The sequence below is a fragment of the Saccopteryx bilineata genome, chromosome 3 (assembly GCF_036850765.1).
Source record: "Saccopteryx bilineata isolate mSacBil1 chromosome 3, mSacBil1_pri_phased_curated, whole genome shotgun sequence".
NCBI classification, from domain to species: Eukaryota; Metazoa; Chordata; class Mammalia; order Chiroptera; family Emballonuridae; genus Saccopteryx; species Saccopteryx bilineata.
In genome coordinates, this window is record NC_089492.1 from 115,945,335 (window position 1) to 115,972,200 (window position 26,866).

The window sequence follows — 26,866 nt, forward strand, 5'->3', positions numbered from 1 at the left end:
AAAAGCTGAAGAATATGTATGTGTGTGTGTGTGTGTGTGTAAAACGGTCTGCTCTTGTGTATTCATAAACACAATTATTAATCCATAAAGCAACACAGAAATAAATGAAATTAACTTTAAAATATAACACTACATATAAACATATAGAGCAAAATCATGTAATATTTTTGCTGGAGGAGGGGAGGCAGAGAGACAGACTTCCACATACACCCCAACCAGGATCCACCCAGCAAGCCTACTAGGAAATGATAATCTGCCCGTCTGGGTCATAGCTACATTGCTCAGCAACTGAGCTCTTCTTAGCACCTGAGGTGAAGGCCATGGAGCCACTTGCTTCAATTGAGCCATGGGTGCAGGAGGGGAAGACAGAGAGAGAGAGAGAGAGAGAGAGAGAGAGAGAGAGAGGTGAGAGGGAAAGGGGTAGAGAAGCACATAAGCATTTTTCCTGTGTGCCCTGACTGATAATCGAACCCAGGACATCCACATGCTGAGCTGACGCTCTACCACCAAACCAACCAGCTAGGGCTATTTTTGCTGCTTTAACAGAGCCTGCATTATTGAAATTTGGCATGGGTTTTCCTCTTCTTCACCACATGTTGTCTCTAATATTTTCAAAAAAATTTTTTTCTCCTCTCCTTGTTCATTCTTTGATATGGAGTTAAAATGTTAAATATAGCATCAATACTACTTTGTAGCTTGGGAGCAATATTTCGATGAGACTCTCTTTCTTGTCTTATTTGAAGACTACCAGTACTAAAATGTCTCTCTTCCCTCATTAAGACTCTCTTTCTTGTCTTATTTGAAGACTACCACTACTAAAATGTCTCCTGCCTTCTCTTATCTTGTGTGGGCATCTTTTTCTGGATCTCTTCATATGTTCAACATCTGATCTTTGTCTAACCCAAGCTACTCCTAATTAACTCTGCACTATCTGAGTAAATAGCTCAGCACAGAACAACATGAGTTAAAAACAATTTCAATATGCTATAAAACCAAACATAAGCTAAATAAAGTTATATCATTCAATACAACAAAACCATCATTAGGAATACACAAATGATTGTTTTTACAATCTACATAAATAAGCATAGTGAGGAAAGAGCAGTGAAGAAGAGAATAATCCACGTGTCTTTGGTTCAGGCTCCAAATGAATTTTGCACTCCAAATATCCATGACACTTAGTGAACAGCTTTTGGGGAGAAATATTTAAGACAGGGGATTAACAGTGGGAATAGAAAAAAAGAGAAGGAATGTAAGAGACATTGGTGAAAGAAAACTGAAAAATAATTGTCAGTTGATTAGCTGTATGAAAAATGGAAGAAGGGGAACTCAAAGATGACATCAAGATTTCAGAGACCAGGAGAACAGTGTATGTGTGAAAAAAGCCAGATGATTTGATCATGAGAATAGGATGAAGAACAGGGTAGTTGGAGGTTCTAATGGAATAGAAATCTTAAATGGGAGACTTGTCAAGTCAACTACTGGGATTCAAGAAGTGAATCTCAGGGGATAAGACAGAGAAAAGGACTCAAAAAAGCAATAAGTGACATGGAAAAGAAACAATTTTACAGGTGGTAGACCTACAGCATGAAAGGCAAGCATGGAGTGAGGAACAAGAAAGTATTCCATAGGATGTAAGATGGGAGGAGTCACTTAGATTTGTCAAATAAAGGGTTATAGCTAATTTTAAAGAAAGGAGGTCCTTTGTGGTGGTGGAACCGGGAGTCCCACAGTAATGGTGAATGAAGATGGTGAAGTGGACAGGGATGTCAGCTCACAGATGATTCCTTGCAAAAGGCTCATCTTGAAAGAAAAACAGCACAAGAAAATGGCCTGTGGAGGTAACATGGTAGAATGAGGGCTTCTATTTTAATATTTTAAAAATATAAACATGGGGGCAAAACTCATGGAGAAAAAGTCAATAAAGTTATGAGATGAGAAAGGCTAAATTGATGGGGGCAAAGAAGTGGAAAGAAGTGAATGGCTGAAATCTATTAAAAAGCTGAAGATCTAGCCTTGGGAAGGAGGGAAACCATTTATAAAACAGACAGGAGACATGGAAGCCACAATAAAAGAAGATGTGGAAGAATTACTGTCAGGCCAGTGGCTACTATCATGGCCATGCAGGTTCACACTGGATTTGGGCAGATTGTAAAGGAACAGGGGAGCCAGAAAATGGTGGGCCATTCCATTTACTAAAGTCTGATAATGGTTGATGAACAAAGGGAAGACCACTTCCCTTTCTCTCTCCAGACTCTAGCAGACTCACAGGCCCCCATCAACCTCTGCACTCCCCAGCCAACCAGGCCAGGCCAAATATCAGGGCTCCTAAGTCCCTTAGCACTCTCTCTCTCTCTCTCCAATCCCCAGAAAACACAGGCTGGAGGAAAAAACTTTACTCCTGCAAACAATGGCCCCTCCCAAGCAGGAAGGCAATCTGTAATTTGCAATCTGCTGCCCTGAGGGCAAGCACTGCAGCCTTCCATAGACTATACAGACATGGCACTGCCCCAATACAAGTGAGCAAACCTAAAAAAAAAAAAAACACTTGTTTACTCAACATACCACCCCTTTTGCTCACTTCACAATATACATCATAGGTATCCCTGTGCAAGAAATGAGGTAAACAAAACTACAGCAACAGCACAAGTTATACAATTACAATAATTACAAAGGTGCCCTTCACAATGTCTCCCTGAGCACTCTGCCCAAGGCACAAACTGGAGGCCCATCTCTAGCCCCCTACTCCACAGTAGGTGGGAGGGCCTGTATATTCCAGGGCTATGTCCATGAAAACCTTAAAGTGTCCTTGGTGCACCTCTCCAACTGGACAAGAGCAGCTTTCTGGTGCAGGAGGGCCTCCACCAGAGCTGCCCCCCCCCATCAGGGTCTTTCATACTATCCAAAAGTGGCTATCCACTTGTCTATCTGACAAGGGAGCCAGTGCCTCCCTCTGGTTGCAATCCAAGAGCCAGTCCATGACAGCCTAGCTGTCTGTGCAAATCACCAAAGTAAAGAAAGGTCCATTACAGTAAACTAGGTTCACATAGAGCCTCAGCCCTCCTCTCTCATCCCTGTCATCATGGCAGCTCAGAAGATGCTGCCTCAAGGAGGAACATGTGCCAATGATGGCTAACCTCTCCACCTCTGTTCCAGAGAGCATGATGCCATCTACCCCTGTGTCCTACAATCACAGCAACCCTGCCAGGGGCTCAGTAGGTACTCTTTGGTGTTGGGTTTTTACCTTCTGGATGACCACTGGCTAAGCTTTGAATGTGTGGACAGCAGCTTCAGCCTGAGCCTCCTGAGCCTCAGAAGAGAAGCTAGAAACACCTGCTCCTGCTGACTCAGAGCCACTCAGGCACAGCTCCATCTTTGGCTCCTGCGACTGCCAGCTCTTGGCCTGAAGCTTAACCCACAGTTCTTTCTCTAACAACTGCTGCTACCAACATTCAACTTCCAGGGCAAACTGCAACTAGCGAATCTGTTCAGCCTCCTTCTCCAGAGATTGTTCCAGTTCCAGACATCGTTGCTGCTCAGCCTGCATCTGTAACTCTCAAATCCAGTCAGCCTCTTTCTCCAGCATTCTTTCCAGTTCAAGCCATCACTGGTTCTCAGCTGTTAGCTTGACCTGCAGTTCTCAGATCTGCAGCTCTTTCTCCGGTGGCTGTTTCAGCTTATGCCGTTGCTGCTGACCTCAGGCAGCCTCTCTCAGGGCTGTAAAAAGCAGCCAGCCCATGGTCCACAAAAAGACAGCCACGGGAAACCATCCACTGGGGAGTAACAACCAGTGTTCTACCCCACCCCTTAAGGGTGGTTGGTGGCTCCATAATGATCTGATTCAAATCCTGTTGACTACACCAGATGTAAGGCCAGCAGCCACTGCCATGGCCATGCAGATTCACATTGGAATCGGGCAAATAGTAAAGCAACAGTGGAGCCAGAAAATGGAGGGCATTCCATTTATTAAAGTCTCATAATGGCTGATGAGCAATCAGGCTGGATAGATTGCTTCCCTTTCTCTCTCCAGACTCTCCTGGACTCACAGGTCCCCACCAGCACTCCCCAGCTAAACAGGCCAGGCCAAAATCTCAGGGCTCCCAAGCCCCTCAGCACTAACCACCCCCTCTACTCCCCAGCAAAACTGGATGGGGGAAAAAATCCTTCTCTAGCAAACAATGGCCCCTCCCAACCAGGAAAGCAATCCACAATTTGCAATCTGCTGCCCTGAGGGCAAGTAACACAGCCTTCCAACCTTAAAAAACAAACAAACAAACAAACAAAACCACTTATTTACCCAACAATCACCCAGAATGATTTCAACAGCTCACTACTTGGGTCCAATGTTCTCTTCTCAAAATGGAAAGAGAAGAGGTGAGATTCAGGGTTCAAAAGCAGAAAAGTGATTTGCAAGAGGAGGAGTAAGCAAGAGATGAATAAAGAAACTACTAACACAATAAGAGACCCTCTGTGGAAGTCACGAGAGTGACTAGAAGCCTGGATTTCACTGAAGCAAGGGCTGAGATTTGTGCATGGAATAAATGGAGGATGGTGGAGCATTTGCTTATGAAATAGACAAGGTCCCTAAAGCACAGGCAGAAGGCAAAAGAGAAGAGCAAGCCAGGGGCTGTGTAGAGAAGTGAGGATGCAATGAGCTATGGAATGACTGTTACCTGGAGGAGAAGCCATAGCTGTCTCACTTACCAGCAGGACTCTGAAATTGAGTGAAATGCCATTAAAGGTATGGAGTTCAGTCAAGGAGAGGCTATTTCATTCCTGATTGCCCAATGCTACATGCCACCTATTCCCCTAGGCCAGTGGTTCCCTAAAAGTGTGTGCCAGAGAGCACAGGTGCACCCTAGAACAGTGGTCCCCAACCCCTGGGCCACAGACCAGTACTGGTCCGTGGGCCATTTGGTACCAGTCCACAAAGAAAGAATAAATAACTTACATTATTTCTGTTTTATTTATATTTAAGTCTGAATGATGTTTTATTTTTAAAAAATGACCAGATTCCCTCTGTTACATTCGTCTGAGACTCACTCTTGATGCTTGTCTCAGTCATGTGATACATTTATCCGTCCCACCCTAAAGGCTGGTCCGTGAAAATATTTTCTGACATTAAACCGGTCCATGGCCCACCTGACCTGTGGTGGCGCAGTGGATAAAGCATCAACCTGGAATGCTGAGGTCGCCGGTTCAAAACCCTGAGCTTGCCTGGTCAAGACACATATGGGAGTTGATGCTTCCTGCTCCTCCCTCCCCCTTCTCTCTCTCTCACTCTCTCTTCTCTCTAAAAATTAATAAAAGTTAAAAAAAAATTTTCTTAAAAAAATAAACCGGTCCATGGCCCAAAAAAGTTTGGGGACCATTGCCCTAGAAGATTTCCAGGTGTGCCCTATGGTATTCTGGAGAAATATGTGCCTGTTGGGGACCAAAAAACCAACAGGGTTTTTGGAGTTTAAATTTTGGGGGAACAGAGGTGTGGGGAATTGGCTGTAAGCTGACAGTCTGCCCAACCTCCCACCTCACTTGCCTGATTAGATCGCAAAAGGCTGTTAAGCTGTGGTGCTGAATTTTTTACACTACCTCCCATGTTCCCCAGAAAGACTGGAGGCAAGTTTCTTCTATCTTTTGTTTGGTGTAAAGTTAAGATGATATGTATGGTGGGGGTTTTGGACTGATGACTAAACATAAGGAATTGTCTCTTGAAGCCTTTTGGATTTCTATAAAAGAAGAATATGTGACAATATCTTAAAAAGCTTTGAACATATTACTACAATTTTCAACATCCTATTTATGTGAATTAGGATTTTCTACCCTCAACACAATTAAGAGTAAAAAGAGAGGAATTCTTCAATGTATTGATGAAGAAATAAGAGTTTGCCTTTCAAACATATGCCTAAACATTGAAGAAATCACTAGAACACATCAGGCTCATGTTTCTCATAAACACAAGAATGAAAAAACTTAACACATCTGCGCTGGGACCTGCTGAATTTACTAAATCTTACTAAGAATGTATCTATATATACAAAAAGATACCTTTTTTGGTTTTTTTAAAAAATATTTTAACCCTTCTTTTTTACGAATTCTAAAAAGTATAACTCAAAAAATGTAACATAAAAATGTTTTTTAATGTCAGAATAAATTTAATTTTGTTGTATTTATTTCATTTAATTACCATACAAGCACACTTGGACTTTATATACTTTTTTAAATATTTGACTTAATTATTATAACATATTTCTCAGAAATTTGTATATAGTGCGCCTACAATTTTTTGCAGGATTTTTAAATGCACCCCGACTTCAAAAAGTTTGAGAACCACTGCCCTAGGCCCAGGAGAGGAATGCAAGGTGCTGAAAGGGACAGATTTTGTTTTCCCTCCTGTTGGCCGCCGGCACGGGCCCAGTGAGAACACAGTCACACGACTGCAAACTTGCTGCCTTTTAAGCAAGAAGCTGACAGGGAAGAGATCCTGTCTTTATCATGTATTTATTTATTTATCATTTGCGGAGCATCCAAATCCAAATGAATCTGAGGCGGTTTGCAATAATAACACATGTACACATGTCACAAGATACTTACATTAAAGGTCAGGGAGAGCCTAGAAAAAGGAGAATAGATCGAGAATAAATGTAGCATGTTCCTCTTCAGGAAAAGTAGCCAGGTAGAGGAGACAGCCTGAGGACATATAGGCAGCTGTCATTTTCCTAGGGGGAACTCTCCCACTGTTGTTTTTGTTCACGGCAACCACATGGGAAAACCTTTCACCTGGGCATGTGTCCAGGGCAAAGGTCCTAAGCCCTCAGGGAGAGTAGGGTAGGGTCTAGTAGCCAGTGAGAAGATGCCACCAGGTACAAGCACATTGGTAGCACTTCCCCCAGCTCAGGAGGGAGCATAGATGGGAGTGAAGAGGGATTCACCAAGATATGTATGGGGGGGTGGGGGGGATTCACCAAGATATGTGTCATATGAGACACCTGAATGCCAAAGTCAGTGTAAACTAAAGGCAAAAGGTCTAGACTGTAGGGCCTTGGAATTAGCTCCATCTCACTGCTTCCTTTCCACACAGCCTCTCCCTCACATGCACAGAAACCTCACAAGGCTGGTTTCCAGGTCTGCACAAAAGAACACTTGAGTGCCATCCAAGAAGTCCTTGCTCTCCAAGAATCTTAATGGAGCAGCCCCACTGTGACCACACACGGGGCAGGCACAATGGCCATGCGGAGAGCACAGAGGGCTGTCATCCAGTCCCAGTGGCCATCACCTCATTTTGCACTCCCGAACAATGCAACATTCTTTTGACCCAGGACAGGACACTGCTGGAAGAAATGTCAGAGAGAGCCCTGTCTTCTCACATTCCACACCCCTGCCAAAGTCCAGCTGCTACAGCCAAAGCTGACCACAGCTGGCACATCTTCTCCCAGGCCATACAGACTTGGGCCTGGCAGGCAAGGGCTAACAATCTGATTCCTTCTGAGGCATAGACACACTCTCCATAGTTGGCCATGGCTGCAGTTGGGATTTTTTTTATAATGGGTGTTGCAAATGGGTTGAAGTTCTCATTTAAAGATTCTGCTAGTAATATCCAGACACAGATAAAATTATTCATGAAGAAAAAAAAAGAAGTAAAACAATTATAATTAATAAATAATAAATAGGAAAATGCAGAGAGTACTGATACCAGAGGAGGTGAAAGTATGAAGACATACGTTGGAAGCTACGGCCTTGGGCAAGTTCTTACTAATTGAGTTGTATTCCTGCCCAGTTGAAGGAATTGGTCCTCCCATTTGAGCTTGGCACAGCTAGGTCACCTGAGGAATTAGAAGTGCTCCGGGACAATGATATCTCTGGGAAACGCAAAGATCTAGGTGGCACTAGCTGAGGAGACTCAACGTCTGGCTCCCTGGTCCTTTTCCAAACAGGGCCTTCCTGTGGCTGATGAAATGAATCACATGGAAATTGGCAGAGAGCGGTTAGGATGGGCTGCACTCATGAGCGGCGTGGATCACAGTTTGGTTCATTTATGACACTCTGCCTGTGAACTGTCAAGGTCAAAGAGTTGGTCAGGTAACATATCATAATGCCTCCAACAAGAGGGCTAGTTTTCAAGCCTTATGTGTGTCTAAGATTTACCATACTTCTCTGGCAGGCTGAGCATTACACTAATTCCTAGTTCTCATAAGGAGATAAAAATGGAGAATCTCAGGTATCTTAGAAACATCACCCATTGAGCTATTATTTTTTTCACTAGTGATGTGCTTGCTCCCTGCCCATCCACCATTATTTTAAGTAATTAGTTATTAACTCTTACTATATTCACTACACTAACGATTCCTCTTAAAATCCTCTCCTACTCTAACCATTAGTTGAGTTCAGATATTTTGACATGTTTCCATAACTTTAGCCTTTCTCCCCATCCAGCCTGAGAGAGGCTTGCCTTCCCTCCATTCTCTGTCATGATCTATAGTAATAGGTTCAAGAGGGCGGAAACTTGGTTCCAGCCTCCCTAATGCTTTGACTCACCCTCGTAAAAAAGTTATTGGTGTCAGCACTGGTCTAGCAATTGCCTCTCCCCCCACGCCCTCTGGCTTCTATAATTTCACTTCCCCCTGCTGCACCATACAATAAACTCTAATGAGCTCTTACATTCCTTCACCAAGCACCCACCACCACCACCTCAAACGAGAAGAGAAAAATAACTTCCTGCAGAAAATCTGCATGGCCATGGAATTCCAAGAAATGTTACCAGAATACAGAAGTACAACACTCTGCAGAAATAGGAACCCATTTAAGGTCAGAGAAAAGGGAGAACAGAGAACGTGACCTATGTTCAGGAACAGCATCAGCCCCAATCCACCAAAAAGAGTGGGAGGGCAAAGAGAAGGGAGAAAAACACAACAGGAACCTGAGACTCTGAGCTGAAGGTAACTTTTCAATATCTTGTCCTAGGATTTGTGTTATATATTTCAATAGATAACAAGAATCATAATATCTGTGACCCATTCTCACTTTTACAGTTAATTTCACCAGGAAATGAACCAAGATTCCTGAGCCCCCTACCAAGTTCTAGGCCCAGCTGATTATCTTTCCTTATCTAACAGAAGAAACACAGGTTTAGAATGATTTCTCTCCCTGCTTCCAAACACATTTTCTAAATAGTTTCATCAAGTATGTGTATACCATAAAGACACATGGAAACAAATGCGCATTCATTTTCCATTTTTATCTGCTTGTTACTTTTCCTGGTTCACACCCAGGAGATTTTAGTTTAGAACACTCCAAAGGCCATGGAGTGATACATGATACTACTGTGTAACGAATGTAGTAATTGTCCTGCATGGACCCCCCCGTTTCTTGCATGAAGCAAGAAGACGACTGGGAGCTGTCTGGGCTGGAATTCCCTGTGGAAGTCACACTTTTCCTCCTTAGGCCTGTGCCACAATGACCCTGTGCACACTCATTACCCCTCTCCTCCAGTGGCCACTGCTAGAATAGAGAACCCACAACAAATGGAAGAATACCAGTTTCAGAGAGCAGGGTTGGGCTGGGCTGATTGCCAGGAGAAAAGCTAACAGATGAGTCCCCAGGGAACCTGAAAGGGTGCCAGGGAGTTAAATTTGAAGATGAGAAAGAATAATTACTGAGAAGCCTTTTACAAAATATTGCTTTGTAAACTCCCACATACTTGTTATTTTCTTCCTTGTGTGTCTGTCCCCCGGTGGTAAGAGCTGCAAAACTCTTAAAACATTCTTCAAAGATTTTTATACCTTCAAAGGGGTCACTAGGGATAGAGGGAATCCAGGTAAGAGCATCCCAAATGCCCTGGACATGGAAGAAGAGTATGCTGAGTAGAAGAATTAGTGATGGTGATGCAGATGGGTAGTAGAGGTAAACCAAGACTCTCACTTCAGTGACCACTCAGTATGTGAGGATGCAGATTCAGAAAGCAAAGACATTTACCCATGGGCACACAGCAACTCATTTGGAGAGCCAGAGCATGAACATATATTTTCAGATTTCAACTGCAGTGCTGGCTGTATTACACTGTGTAAAGCCAGTAGCCACAACCACCAACACAGCCACCTGGCCCATGCAGGTTTGCATTTGATTCAGACAAATGGTAATAAAACAATGGATCCAAGAACTGGTGGGCCATTACCTTTAATCCTAGCTCACACCTGGCGGGTGAGAAAATACACACAGTGGGAAAACATTTCCCTTTCCATTCAGGGCTCCCAAAGCCACTAACTCATCCTAGTATTCCTAGAATCAAAAGCGCCATCAGCCTTATTCACCTCTGTTCCCCATCTCCTTCTCTTTGCACTCTGTATAAACTGGCTTCTCCTTCAGCACTCCACCATCTTGGCTGCCTCTCCTCTGCAATGCTAATGGCAGGAATTGAGTGAGTGAGAGCCCCTGGTCAGCTTCATTTTATTTTATTTTATTTTTTACAGAGACAGAAAGAGAGTCAGAGAGAGGGATAGGGATAGATATGGACAGACAGACAGGAACAGAGAGAGATGAGAAGCATCAATCATTAGTTTTTTGTTGTGACACCTTAGTTCAGGGGTTCCCAAACTACAGCCCGCGGGCCACATGCAGCCCCCTGAGGCCATTTATCTGGCCCCCGCCGCACTTCTGGAAGGGGCACCTCTTTCATAGGTGGTCAGTGGAGGAGCATAGTTCCCATTGAAATACTGGTCAGTTTGTTGATTTAAATTTACTTGTTTGTTATTTTAAATATTGTATTTCTTCCTGTTTTGTTTTTTTACTTTAAAATAAGATATGTGCAGTATGCATAGGGATTTGTTCATAGTTTTTTTTTTGTAGTCCGGCCCTCCAACAGTCTGAGGGATGGTGAACTGGCCCCCTGTGTAAAAAGTTTGGGGACCCCTGCCTTAGTTGTTCATTGATTGCTTTCTCATATGTGCCTTGACTGTGGGCCTTCAGCAGACTGAGTAACCCCTTGCTCGAGCCAGCAACCTTGGGTCCAAGCTGGTGAGCTTTGCTCAAACCAGATGAGCCTGTGTTCAAGCTAGAAACCTCAGGGTTTCGAACCTGGGTCCTCTGCACCCCAGTCCAACACTCTATCCACTGCACCACCGCCTGGTCAGGCTGCTTCGTTTTATAGTATAGAAAATTAAAGCCTTTAAGCCAACATACAAATAAGGAAGTCTCTGATACAAAGCCAATTATCTGAGGCATAAATGGGATTCCTCATAAGAGTGTACCACCCCACATCATGCAACAGTCAAGGGTGTGGGGAAAAGCTTAGTTTTGAGAAGGCCTTAGTATATTAAAAGGATGTTGAAAATATCTTAGTATTAAAAGGGTGATAAAGGCTTAGTCTTTAAACTAAGCCTTAGGCTATAAGGACCTTGCCAGCTTACAGCCTGTCTCCCACACCGAATGCAGACTATAAGCAAGCAAATATATATATTTACAAACTTATTTAACTAACATACTGCACCCTTTTGCCTGTGATGTGTGTTCTGATTAATCCTCTCTTCACCTGCCCACTAGGTTTATAAAGAAAATCGTGTTCCTCTAGACGTCACCCATTTGAAATTTCAATGGCTCCAAGACCAGTTACTTAGAGCTGAAGTTCTCAGATGTTTTCCCCTTCACTGTACATCTGATGAGTGATGTTCATGCATTTGGTATGGGAGCCCTTGTGTTTACACAATAAGCCTTATAGCTCTAAGGCCCTTTCATATCACTGAGTGATTGCATTAGAATGCAAAAAAGAAAAAAAAGAGAGTGACAGTGCTTGATCAAGTAACCAGTTACCTGCTTTGATCGGAAGCCAAGTCCCATATCTATATCTATCTATATCCATATCCATCTACATCTATATTTATCCTCCCCATCTGCTGAAGCCCTTGTCTCAAATACCACTGAAAATCTCCTGAGATTTTCATCTGAGCTGCTCCTTGCACCATAGTCTTTCCAGCTACTCTACTGGACACAGTACTTCTCTTCCGGCAGTGAGGGAATATGTGGCAAAGCATTTCCTCTACTCTACGTGGCATTCTGTTAGAGGGGTCCAAAGGAAATGTCCTTTCAGCCCCAATGTATGAGGAGCTTACAGACTTCTGTCATCTCAGGGATCAGATGTGTATCAGGGCTTGGATCAGGAGCAGATTCTAAGAACAGTCACTATCAGAACATAGGTTCCTGTTAGATACTGAAGGCTTTGGAACTGGCTCACACTCTGTACAGTTGATTTGTTCTCCCTTAGATTGATGTCATGTCCTTCAGCCCCAGGCAGATATATCATATGTGGCACACCTAAGGTGCTATATGTTACACTGTCCCAGCTATTGCTTGAGCGAGGCAAGCCATGCCTAAATCCCAGCAATGGACACTAGAAGGCTTCATGGTATACTAAGATCGCTACCACACATGATTATAAAGGTAGCAACTTTAATTTACATAAAACAAATGTAAGTCAAATAAAACCTCTAGTACTTATTTTTCCTAGAATCAATTTACTCTGAAACAGCTCAAGTAGACTATGACAGATAAGCATGTCACAATACTACAGAAAAAAGGAGTTGGCCCACAGGATAAAAAGCAGAGCTGTCACTGAGCAGTACTGGCTTTCCAAAATGGACATCTCAGCATCATTTTCCATCACTCTTCGCTTAGTAGCTATACTTTAGTCCCACGGTTGGAGCATTACCCTGGCAAGGTTAGTGCTCTTGTCACTTCTGCACCACTGACGATAGTATTCCCAATGCCTAAAAACACCCCCAACTCCAGCCCCACCCAGTGACTCTCCAAATACTAACCACCATTCAATACCCAAATGATGTTTCAACCAGGGAGCCTTTCCTGATAACACCAGCCCATGCTCTTCATTGCATCAATATAAACATCAAAGTCTACAGTACAATTTGGGCACACAGAGACTGCACTGAATGGCATGCAATATGCATCATTTGGTAGCTTAAAATGATATGAATGAAGAAAGTATATGGTTATGTCAGGCTGAGTCTTTTTTGTCACCTAGAGTCCAGTGTTGAATTTTATACTTTTGCATCTTCTTTTTATAATTCCCTTCCCCACGAACAGTACAAAAGAAAATTCCTCATAATCATACTTGTGAAAAAAATACTACATTGAAAGTATTTGAACATTTTATGCATTCCTATGTCTATCTGTAGGTGCTTTCACAGGCTCAATGCATACTTTTTTTCAATATGGGGAACATTATTTATACTTACAAAGTACAGTGATCTTATAATCCCAGAGTACATCAAGTTGTATATCTCTACCTATTGACATATCTATCTATTTATCTATTTAAAGAGAAATCTAATAGATTCATGGCTGGAAATACTACCCAACCATGCTCTGCAGTAAAGAGAAGAAACAGAGTGTTCTATAAGGTAACCAGGTTGCCTGAAAACAGAGCAGATTCTTTGCAATTCCCATTTTCATAGAAATTTATAAGGTCATATGAATCCTAGTGGTGTAATAGCCACCACCTCCTTCATATACTTCAAAATGGAGTTGCTTTTGTGTCTTTCTTTTGGGAGAGGTAAATTTGAGGGTAGTGGCTACTATTTACAGTAAAAGGCTGTTACAGCGCTTTTCAAGGAACCAAAATAAGAAAACGTTATAAGAGGGGGAAGTGGGGGAAGCAAGAAACAGTGTACCTTGGGGAGCTTCTCAAGGGCTTTCTGAATTGAATAGCATCCTGTGGGATAAAAAACTAGAGGTGGGATAAAAGTTAATGATCTTCTTCTGTACCTTTTTTGACTAGAAGAATAAAGGTAGTCAAATGGACTGTGATTTGTTCCAGGGGAATACATCATCATCCACACATACTTATTGAGATGTGATGTCACTCTGGCTCCCACATGCTGCTCTGGATCCCACACCTTCTGGTCTGAGCTCCAGGTCAAAGTGAAAACCACTCTGCCATCCCCAGGATTCCTCTGCCTCTGAGTCAGCTGTGTTCTTTTTTTTTTTTTTAATGTTTATTTTATTGATTTTAGAAGAAGAGGTAGGGAGAGAGAGACAGGAACATCAATCTGTTTCTGTATGTACCCAGACTGGGGATCGAACCAGCAACCTCTACACCCCAGGGTGATGCTGTAACCAACTGAGCCATCTGGCCAGGATGCAAGCTGTGTCTTAACCATGCACATTTTTAGGGATGGGTTTTGTCAGTCATCTAGTCAATCCTTTTTCATTCTTCAAGTACTCACCAATATTTTTTGAGGATTTACTTTGAGCAGAGCTGAGTGGAGACCTAAAGATGTCTATAACATATTGAGAGTTTTTATCACTAAGCTGGGGCGATCTCATCCCATGAAAGTGCTATGTGGGCATAAAGGAAAAAAGAGGGAGGGTAGAAGAGGAGAGGGGAAGGTATAAAATGGGAAGAGGGAGAAAGAGAGTTGACTGTTAATCATGAGAAATCACTTACCTTGAAGTTCATCTTAACAGAATGATCAGAGGTTTCTGGAGGAAGCAGACAGGTTAGACTTGTCAGAGAGCAGTGAAGAGGTCTGGGACCTTGCCTGACAGTCTGACAGTTCAGCTCAAGCAGAATTTCCCAAATTGTGGTCTGCAGTACATGTTGTGGAATTTATGAAGGTGTTACCAAAAAGAGGGAAGAGGACTGCAAATCAAAATGATTGAAAAAAACCTGGATTCACTAGATTATTTTAAGGCAGGACCTCGTGGTCTTTTAATATGCTATTTCATCACAAATCTGCAGACAGGGGTGTAGAAAATAGTTATTTCCCAAATTTATTTAATAGAAAAAAAAAGTTTTTTCATTGAACTACTTAACAAGACTAGTGCTCAATAAGCTGTATTGTGGGGGGTGTTGCTAGTACGTATTAAGTGACTTACACCAGGATCGACAAAGGTAGAAAAGTCATTCCCCTTGGGTCTTCTCTTATGATGCAAAGGAATAAACTCTTGGATCAACCCTGATTCTAACATAATCCCTTCTTTGCCTTATGATATAACTTTGGTTTCTAATGTAAAACAACAAACTCATTGTTTCTGCTGACCAGTGGCAGCTTCGGTTGCTACAGAAAGGACAAGAGTCTAACATGTGTAACTAAATTCTGGGGCCTTCACAGAGCACTGCTTGCTAGTTAACCCTGTGGGGGACAAGCAGGAATTGCTGTCCGTGGGCACTGATATAAATGGGGAGAGATCTGTTCCCCATACCATTAGGGTAATAAGAAAATCATTGCAGATTAGTTCTTTTAATTCAAGAAACCATCAAACTGAAATGCTGCACAATTCCTACGCTGCCTCCAAATTAAGTGACTGGAGGCAATTTCCATCCTGTTTTATATTTTGTCTTTCCTTCCAACAGCACAGGACCTCCCTCCCTGCCCCATTATCACGGATGGTGCCAATTTCTGACTTTGATTTCCTAGTCAGCTTTTTAAGGCATCATGTTCATGCAAGTGGACTCAAGGCCCTCAGAACTAGGTCAGGCGTTCGCTTGAGGTCATTACAAGGCTACAAAATAGAGCATGCTTAATTCTGTTATTTCTGAAGATTTTTTTTCTTCTCTCTCATGTGCATAGAAGACAATCAGTACTTAATTAAATTTTGGAACTGTTCCTGAAAATTTCAGACTGTCAAAGATTCATGTGACCTCCTTTCACCCAAGTCACCCAGGAGAGGTTTAAGCAAAAGCATGTAAAAGGAAGGAAGGGGGCCTGTCGACCAAAGACACTAGAAACTACATCAATTGTTGCCCTTCTGTTTTAAATACCAAGGCTTGAAAATGTTCCAGCAAGAAAATCCTTAGTACACAGGATTCATAGGCGGAATAATTTCAATCTTTTCATTTTAGGTAAAGGTTGAGTAGCTTAACTGAGATGACTGATAATGCAGTGATATCTCAATAAATATTCAGGTTAGAACCCAATTAGCAGGAGCATTAACTAACATCAGATAGTGAGCAGACTCTGTGGTGGCCAGGTCCTGCTCTCCAAGGTGAGGCATTTAATTCTCCAGGTGTGTGGTAAAGTGACAACTGGAATCTTGTCTAAGAGTTCTTGGCTAAAGAGAGCTACCTCATCAAGGTCAGGCCCTATTCCTGAAGCAGCCACACCCCATTCAGGCTATAAAGAACCTGCCCCTCAATCCAACTGAGAGCCCTGACCAGATATAGATATAGCTCAGTGGGTTAGCGCATTGTACAAATATATATAGGTTCAATCCCAGTCAGAGCACATATAAGAATCAACCAATGAATGCATAAATGGCACAAAAAATCTATGTCTCTCTCTCTCTCCCTCCTTCTCTCAAATCAATAAATTAAAAAAAAAATTTTTAATCCAACCGAGAGACAATTCTGCTGGACCACCCCAGCTGCAGAGTACTCCATTGGATCAGAGGCAGCATTTGCTATCTTTGCATTAAATACAGTTCAGCTGTTTTCTTTGGATCAACCCTGCTCCCCACACTCCTTATCATAGGTCTTGTTCCTGGAGCATTCCTCAATCAACTTCTTTCCTGCTAATCTCCATCGCAAAGCCTACTTCCAGGAGAACATCATCTGTAACTGTTAGAATTCAAAGCCCCAGAGTATCTCTGCTGTCCTTAGGTCAGGGATATAGTACATACTGTAATTTGGTGAGCTTTAAAAAAAAATTTTTTTGGTAATTTTGTTAAATTTTCCTGATTATAGAATTTGTGTAAAAAAAAAAAAAGAGAGAGAGAATGAGCATAGTATGCTGCACCATTTAGAGGACATGAAGAAGCAATTCACTGACCAAAGCCGTTGGTTCAGTGGAATTCTCTCACTCTCTCCTCTCTGGAAGGCAATACAGAAATATGACACTGAGAGAAGGCATAGAAGCCAATGTCTCACATGGAAAGTTTTTTTTTTTAGTGAATAAGAAGGTGTTTATTAAAGTGAGCCATGTCAACAGTCAACTATGGACTGTAGCCACCTTATTAAATAAGGGGAAAGGACAATTTTTAACCTGTCCAGGACCTCTGAGCAAGTGATTTCATGTGATTTATTGTGGGTTTCATTCAATAGGATACTGAGTTGTTTCCATGCCTGCAGAGACCCAATATTTTTATTTTGTGACATTATCCCCAACTCTGCCCTACTTCTTCTTGATATTAACACATGTTCACAGACACTGGCCAATATTGCTTCATTTTATTTTCACATTCTTACCCTGTCTCCATAAACTTATTCTATGTTATTAGGTCATAAAAGTATGTGAATTCATCACATTTAAGTAACAGAGAAATTAGTATTACATGGAAAACATGAAAAGCTTCTCTGTGTGTTTACAAACCTTAAAAAGGTGCAAAGCAAAACAGTCAAATGCTGAGAATTCCAGGAACTGTGGTGGTGGTTGGCATGGGGTTCTTAATTAAACCAACCAGTGGCTCGGTTAATCATTTCAGAAGGGAGGTAATATTCTTGATAATAATAACCAAAAAACTAAACACAGCACTCCCTTCTGGTGCAAAGAGTCACTCAAGAAACTCAAACACATGCTTCTAGGCACACACTCTCAACAATGGCAGCCTCATATTCAGAAGGGATGGTTCACCTATTCTGCAGAGAACTGATGGATAGCCTTCTTGCATGGAGGAAATCCCTATTTCTGGGATTTTCTGTCCTGTTATCTGTACCTGTGTTATGTATATATAATTTCACTAATCACTTCACCTTCTCTGATACTGTCTCCTTATCCACCTTCCCTCTGACAGCTGTCTTTCTGTTCCCCATGACCCCGGCTCTATATCATCTATACCTCTATATCATTCCTCAGTTCACTGTGTTCAGTAGATTCCACACATAAGTGAGATCCTATTATATTTGTCTTTCTGTGCCTGGCTTATTTCATTTAGCATAATAATCTCCAGGCTCATCTATGCCATCACAAAAGATAAGATTTCCTTCTTTTTTATGGCCATGTAGAATTCCATTGTGTATATGTACCCCAGGCTTTTTATCCACTTGTCCACTGATGGACACTCGGGCTGTTTCCAAATCGAGGCTACTATAAACAATGCTGCAGTAAACATGGGGGTGCATATCTCCTTCTGAATCAGTGTTTTGGGATTCTTAGAATATATTCCTAAAAGTGAGATAGCTGGGTCAAAAGGCAGTTTCGTTTTTAATTTTCTGAGGAAATGCCATACTGTTTTCCACAGTGGCTGCATAAGTCAGCATCCTTACCTAATTTTTTTATAGAACCAAAACTTTAGTATTTTTTCAGTTATTTTTATTATTATGTGCCTTATTAAAATTCTCAAATATTTAGTTGGTCAATATTATTGAGTTAAATTATAGAAAATCATCTATTTCATCTAAATTTTCAAATTTATAAATATTATACATACAGGGTGGGGCAAAGTAGCTTTACAGTTGTGAGTCTATGAAACACAGTTTTTCCTGTATTCTTTTTTATTATTATATTATTTTCCATATGAACAACTGTAAACCTACCTTTGCCCACCCTGTATAGCTTTTCACAATTTCTGAAATCCCCTGCACATCTGTCAATTGTTCCTGAAGCAAATGAGAAAATTTACTGGTTTCAGTTTTTAATTTCTAAATAAAGATAATTTTTATCTGTCCTTTTGGTTAATTTCTAATTTTACTTTCCTGAGGTTAGAGAATTTGAACTAATGCTTTCTTTGATTTAGAATTTATTTTGACATATAGCCCTTCCATAGTAGTTACATGTCAATGAACCATGTATTCTTGTTTTTCTTGGGGTTTTGTTTTTATTTTTTTTTTTTATTTTGTCTTTTGTTGGAATAACATTTTCCTGTTCAATTTTTATTTATACTAATAGTTTAAAAATTATAAACTCTTTTCTTTTTTTAAAATTATTAACTGAGAGGCAGGGAGGCAAACAGACAGACTCCCACATGTACCCCAACTGGGATCTACCCAGCAAGCTCCCTACAGGGTTATGCTCTGCCCATCTGGGGCCATTGCTCCATTTCTCAGCAACCAAATTATTTTAGTGCGTGAGGCGAGGCCATGAAGCCTCCTCAGCACCTAGGGCAGTGATGGGCAATCTTTTGAGCTTGGTGTGTCAAAATTCACCAAAAAAACAAGCATAACTCAGGTGGCGTGTCACTTTGAGAAAAAAACCATAATTTTGTGATATTTATACTTTAAATAACAAAAATGTATAATTGTAATATATAACTGTATTTAATAAACCAAAAACTAATTATTTAACTTACCTGCTTAGTGACTTCTTTGTTCATCTGTCAGTCGGTTCCTTTTGTTGGTCTTGCTATCATTTAACTTGTGTGGGGTGCCCTGAACTAAGATAAGTGAGGGGGAGGGGGAGTTCTTTAACTAACCTGCCTATTAGTGACTTTTTTGTTGCTGAATTTCATTGGCTAAATCTTCAATTGAAGGTTGGTATTTTGTACACTTCAAGCCCAAGCAAGTGCTACTAACTTCATCTGTCAATCTGTTTCTTTTGTTGGTTTTGATATTATTTAACGCTGAAAAATAAGGCCTCGCAAAAGTACGTAGAGGAAAAAATTGTGAGTAAAGCCATTGCTATATTTTTCAGGGTGCTAAAAGTATCTGGTAATCGGCTCCAGGCACTCCAAATTTCCTGTTCGTAGTGGCATTCCTCTTGATTCTCCAAGCAGCACCTTTCCAGATTCTCAAGTTTTGACCTCAAGTCAACAAACACCTGAGCCCAGATGCTGTCTTGAAATTCTGCACGTTGCATCTTATGTAAATTAAGATGGCTGCTGCTATTTCTAATGGCGGGAAATGGCATCCATTGCATAGGCCCTCACCTCTCCCAGCCTCCCCTTCACTTATCTCAGTAATGATGGTCAATTAGAAATCCACAACAGGCCCTGGCCAGTTGGCTCAGTGGTAGAGCGTTGGCCTGGCGTGCGGGAGTCCTGGGTTCAATCCCTGGCCAGGGCACACAGGAGAAGTGCCCATCTGCTTCTCCACCCTTCCCCCTCTCCTTCCTCTCTGTCTCTTTCTTCCCCTCTTGCAGCCAAGGCTCCATTGGCACAAAGATGGCCCAGGTGCTGAGGATGGCTCTGTGGCCTCTGCCTCAGGCACTAGAATGGCCCTGGTTGCAACAGAGCAATGCCCCAGATGGGCAGAGCATCGCCCCTTGGTGGGCGTGCCCGGTGGATCCCGGTTGGGCTCATGCGGGAGTCTGTCTGACTGCCTACCTCGTTTCCAACTTCAGAAAAATACAAAAAAGAAAAAAAAAAAGAAATCCACGACACCCCAGAACAGTAAATTGGATGATGGTTGCTGTGGTTATGTGGTTGCTGGTAATAGTGATCACAGGGCCCCCAGAGATGCATCCCCTGTGGCATTCCGCTGCTCCCTGCTCCGCCGGCCGGAACTAGACGCCCTGTGCCAGAGTTCTGTTGTTTTGGCCTACAGACCTCCGGCACAGAGTGTCTACACTACACCAAATGTTTTATCCTCGGCTACTGCACCTGGCCATGCAGGAGCCGAGGATGAAACGTCTTTCTCGGCATGTGGCCCCATACTTCCCTGGTATGCGGTCGCATGCAGCTGCGTGTCATCAAAGATGGCTACGCTTGTCACTGCTGACACATGTGTCATAGGTTTGCCATCACGGGCCTAGGGCCAACTTGCTCAAACCTTTCAAGCCATAGCTGTGGGAGAAGAGAGAGAGAGAAAAAGAGGTAGAGAGAGAGAGAAGTGAGAGGGCAGAGGTGAGTTTAACAGCAGATGCGCCAGGCGCGTACCCTGGGCCCTGACTTCTGAAGGGCCCAGCAAAACCTCACTTTTACACTTTTTTCTAATGACACCAGGTTTGGTTTCATATGTGTAATTTTAACATTAATAGTACATAATATTTTTTTTATTTATAAATATAGTTAACATCTATTTTTGTTTTCCCTGTCTCTTTTTTTAAGGGGCCCAATATTTTCTTTTGCGCTCAGGGCCTCAACTGACCTTAATCCACCTCTGCAAGAGGGGGAGGGGTGGAGAAGCAGATGGGTGCTTCTCCTGTGTGCCCTGACTGGAAATCAAATCCAGGACTTCCACACACTGGACTGACACTCTACTCCTGAGCCAACCGGCCAGGGCCATAAACCCTTTTCCTAATGGTTACCATCAAACATTTAAGCCACATTTTAAAGTACTGATTTTTCTATCAATATCTAGAATTTATCATCATTAACATAAAATTTACTTCCATGAGCCAAGACAAAAATTTTAGCCGAATTTTATTTTCATCTTATTACTTTCAGAGATCATCACCTTTTCTCCCCTCACATACGGTGATCCCATTATTTGTTAGCATGAGTCAACAACTACTTAACTCTATGCTGGTTTCTTCTTAAACATCATTTCTCATACCCTTCATTGTCCTTTTTCCACTTTTGTTGACTGCGTACTTGAGTCAGTCTTCCAAAGAAGGTCTATAGGTTATCTGACGAGTTTATATTTTGCTCTCCTGCTTCAGTGTTGGTTTGGCTCGATACCCTTAAACCCTTGAAAATATTGTTCCATTATCCTCCATTATCAGTGTGGCGAGAAGTCTGATGCCAATCTGCTCTATATCTAAGTTTCTTCTTTTCTCCTCCATGCCACTTCAGGAGCTTTTAGAATTTTTATATCACTACACTCAGAATTTTTCAAATACTTTTCAGCAGGTTTTTTTGAGATGTGGGTTTAAACTCAAGTCTGCTTGACGATTAATGAAGCCCTTCCAAATGAAATTTTTTTTTTCAGCTCAGAGAAATTTGTGTTGTTTTTTTTGTTTGTTTATTTTTCCCTGATTCTCCTTCTACAACTGCTATTAATTATATATTGCATTTCTTGGATTTGTTCTCTATTATTCTTAGTTTTGTTTCATATTTCCCATCATTTTATCCTTTTTTTTTTTTTTTAACTTTTGGCTTCTGTCCTGGGAGATATAGGCAGATTTCTCTTTTAGATCATTAATTCACATTTCTAGTCAATTATTCAGCCTTTTCTTTATCATTTCAGAATTATATAAATATATTTAATTTCTAAGAACACATTCTCTGATTGCTTATTTTGCATAACAGCCTGTCTTTATATCATGGCTGCAATGTCCGCTTAAATCATTGGGAAGATATTGATTAGTATGTTTAACCCTCTTTCCTGTTCCATGCACTACTGATGTTCCCCCTGAAATCAGCTGCTCTGGTTTTTTCTTTGGAGTTATTCACTTAATTTAGCAAAAACACATCTGCAGATCCTTGCTAAGCAATTATGAATGAGGAACCACGCTGATTTATATAAGTAAGTGGAATTGGTTTCCTTTATGTTGCATATGCTTGTAACCTCAACATTTCTCTCCCTCAAACAGAAGAGCTGGCTATGGGCTCTAAGTACATAAGTACAGTCACAGAGAAAGCTCAATTCTTATTTTGGAATAAGGACACAACAGCCTGATAGCCTCCAGACATGTCTACTGCACAGTGCTTTTCAAAGGAAGGTCTGTGGCTCTCCCAAAGGAAAATCAGCTTCAAAATGCATATTCTTGACCTCTATCCCAGACTTGCTCCATCAGAATCTCTGGGCACAAAGCCTTGGAATCTTTATTATTTACCAATGCACTAGCTGTACCTGATGCACAATAAAGACTGAGAAGTACAGTATTAACAGCTCAATAATGGTGATCATGGCTGCTTTGCATGATCTTAAATGCAAATCCAAATACTGAATCCAGGAGCAGTATTAGGTAGTCATCTTAATGATCCAAGGAGTGAGCCCATGTATATATAGGGATATACAAATTCTTTTCAATTAGCAAAACAAAATCTTAAACTTTTAGAAATCATCTTAGAGAATATATGCATGAAAAATGCATTTAATCCATATAACTTCCATGAGGCATTTTCAAGTTTCATTTTATTAATGAGAAAAACTGAGCCTCAGAGAATGATAATACTTATGGTTACAGAGCCTGTAAGTGATGGTTATGGGGACCACGTGTAGGATTTTTGACTTTATGGCATTCTTTCGAGCAAAATCATGGCCCCCAAGGATATCCAGGTCCTCATCTCTAGAACCTTTGAATATTACCTTATATGACTAAATAAACTTTTCAGATGTGACTAAGTAAAGGATCTTGAAATGGTTAAAGTATCCTGGATTATTCATGTGGATCCCACATGTAATCACAAGTGTCCTTATCAGAGAGAGACAGAGAGAGAATTTACTACAGAGAAGAGGGTGAGAATGTGAGGATGGAAACAAGAGGCTACACTTCTGGCTTTGAGACTAGAGGGGCTGACCACAAGCCAGCGAACACAAGAAATGCAACGTTAGACACTGAAGAAGACAAGGAATCAGAGTCTCTCTGAGAGTCTACAAAGGGAGCAAGGTCCTGTCTACACCTTAATTTTGGCCAAATGAAACTGATTTTAGAGTGACGTCACGGAAATGGCGCCGTGAGAAGCGTGTCCGACAGCTCTCCCCTAAATCACAACAAATTTATCAACTAGAAACAGAAAAATTTATCCTCGGAGCATTCCGGAGTTCCACACAAACTGAAAGCAAAAGGACTGTTATCAGTTGAATCTGAGAGACAAGGGTGTGGAGGAAGCTACCGCAGCAGCGACGCTCATTCAAGCCGCGAGGGAGTGCGCCTGCGGTGAGTCAGCCCATATACTTGGGAACCGCGAGCCGCCACGAGCGGCCGACGCGAGCCGCCACCGCGAGCTGCCGCGAGCCCCCGCGAGCCGCCGCTGCGAGCGGCTGCCGCGAGCCGCCGCCGCGAGCAGCCGCCACGAGCCGCTGTGCGCGCGCCCGGTCCGGTTGAGCACCGCTGACGTTCCCAGTGGCCCGCACACTGCGAGTGGGGGTTGCCGGCCACTGGTGCCCGGAGCGCCCCATTCGCGCACGTGCCTTGGGCATTCCACGCGCCCAGGGCGCCCTGCTGGCCCGCACACCCAGGGGGCTCCATTATCCTGCGCCTGCTGCGGTCCAGCCGCCAGCGGTGGGGCGAGCGGGAGAGGCTTGGGAGATTCTCTCCGTGGGCGGGGCACCTCACCCAGCCATTCAAGCTAACAATCAAGCATTGGGGGAGGGGCGTGCGCAGGCAGCCTAAAATACCTTTGGAAGCACAGATGCGACCCAATCACTGAAATTAGCTTAACCCATAAAATCTGTGCACCCTCGGTTCTAATTGATAAGATCTCTCTCAGTTCAGCGATCCAAGACAAGAGGCATGATATTTTTTAGTGCCTCTCGCTAAAGGGGCGGGGGCAACTTCTGATTGATAGATCCTCCATATTCAGGGATAAACGCTAACAAGAAGGACTTGGCAGATAATAAGGTCTATACTACACTAGTCGTAAGCAGAGACTAGTGCCTCTTCTTCCCTGCAAAAACAGGCTACAAAGTGTGGAAAGCCTGGGTTGAGAGGTCCAACTAAATGATAGGCGCTGAACAGTCACCTTGACAACAGTTGACTCCCACCCCCGCCTGATTACACTGGAGGCCCTGACTCTCAGAGCCTTTCCCAAAGCCTTGCACTGAGTGGGGATAGAGTGGGGATTTCCCAGCTCTTTGAGCCTCTTACTCCCCAGGCAGAAGCAGTTGCAGCCTTATAGCTGGATCACCAGGCTGCTAATTCAGAAAGGGGGGACTAGGAGAGAGAATCCAGGAAAGCAAACTCTCTCATCGTTGGACCCTGCAAACGCCAACAAGCCTTTACTTCCAGCAAGACTAAAGCCAATTATATGACATTGCCATAGAATCCCATCAACTGCAAATCCCTACCTAAGAGTGACACAGGGGCAGAGCCTGGGGTACAGAGTCACCAACTAGGAAGAGGGAGAGAAAAGAAAAAGGAAGAAGTTAACCTCTCAAAATCAAGAAAAACCCACAGACTTTACAACTTGATCCACTAATTTTTTTTTTGGTTGTTATTGTTGTTGTTTGTTTCTTCTATCTTTTTGCCTTTATTTCCTCCACCTCGGTCCTTCTATTCTCTGCCCATCTTATGCTTCCCCTTTCTTGAACTACACTACCCATGAGTGTTGCATTTTATTTTTCTTCTTCATCCTCACCCTCCTTTAAGGTTATACTCCAAAACACTTAACTCTCACTCTCTCCTCTTTTGTTTTTTTTTTGTTTGTTTTTTTTGTCTTGCTTTATTTTGTTTTTTTCTCCTCCTATTTTATTTCTTCCTTCGTTTTTCTCTTTTTCTTATTTTTTCCTTTCTATTCGTTTTGTCTTTTCTCATTTTACTTTCCTCCCATATAATCCTCAATCACGAACAAATTAGTTAATTTGGGACTCAAGGCTTTTTTTTGGCTTTATTTCTCTTTTTTGCTTTTGTTTTTATTTTATTTTTTCTCTTGTTTGTTTATTTTTGTGGCATTTTGGGTCCTCCCAACCCAAGGTCTCCATTATATTTAGTCTTCGCTCCACTTAATACAACAGATTTTTACTTATTATTTTTATTTTTTCTTCTTTATTATTCTTTTTTGGTCCTTTTTTCTGATTCCCTTTTATCCTCTCATAATATCTCTTAGTTGACCATCACTTACAAGCAAATCATCTTATGCTTGTCTAAGATTTTCTTCCTTTTTTTTTTTTTTTGCATTTAGTAGGTCCCTACTCCCTTTTTTTTGCCCCTTGAACTCTTCACCCCAAATCAGGCCCTCCATTATAGGCATGATATTTCCCTGAGGAGGGGAGAGGAGGGAAAGAGAAGAGAGAAAAAAAGGGGGAAATAATAAATTATTACTGTTTTTTTTTGTGGGGTGTTTTACCCTTTTTTTTTTTCTTTTTACTCTTTATTAATTCTAATTAGTGCTATCAATAAGACCACCCTCAGATGCCAATAAGAAAGAGGAAATAGAATATTATGGATACAAAAGAAAGAGAGGTAACACAAAAAATGATGTGGAAAAATCTACGGAGAAAAGACTTAACATATTGGAAGCTTTGGAGCTAAATGACAGAGAATTTAAAATAGAAATCTTAAAAATACTCAGAGATATACAAGAAAACACAGAAAGGCAATATAGGGAGATCAGAAAACAACTCAATGAACACAAAGAATATATTACCAAGGAAATTGAAACTATAAAAACAAATCAAACAGAAATGAAAAACTCAATTCACGAGCTGAAAAACGTGGTAACAAGCTTAGCTAACAAAACAGCCCAGATTGAAGATAGGATTAGTGAAATAGAAGACAAACAACTTGAGGCACAACAGAGAGAAGAAGAAAGAGACTCAAAAATAATAAAAAATGAGAAAGCCCTACAGGAATTATCTGACTCCATCAGAAAGAATAACATAAGAATAATAGGTATATCAGAGGGAGAAGAGAAAGAAAATGGAATGGAGAATATACTCAAACAAATAATAGACGAGAACTTCCCAAGCCTGTGGAAGGAACTAAAGCCTCAAATTCAAGAAGCAAACAGAACAACAAACCCACTCCAAGGCACATCATAATAAAGATGACACAAACCAATGACAAAGAAAAAATTCTCAAGGCAGCCAGGGAAAAGAAGAGTACAACATATAAAGGAAGGCCTATTAGATTATCATCAGATTTCTCAGCAGAAACTCTACAAGCTAGAAGAGAGTGGACCCCAATATTTAAAGCCCTGAAAGAGAGGAACTTTCAGCCAAGAATACTATACCCATCAAAGCTATCCTTCAAGTATGAAGGAGATATAAAAACATTCACAAATACAGAAAAGATGAGAGAATTTATCAACAGAAAGCCCCCACTCCAAAAAATACTAAGGGGGATTTTCCAACCAGATTCAAAGAACAAAAGAAAACAACACCACAAGTAACAGCTCCACCAAGAACACAATAAAACCAAACTTAAACTGTGACAACAAAGGAAAA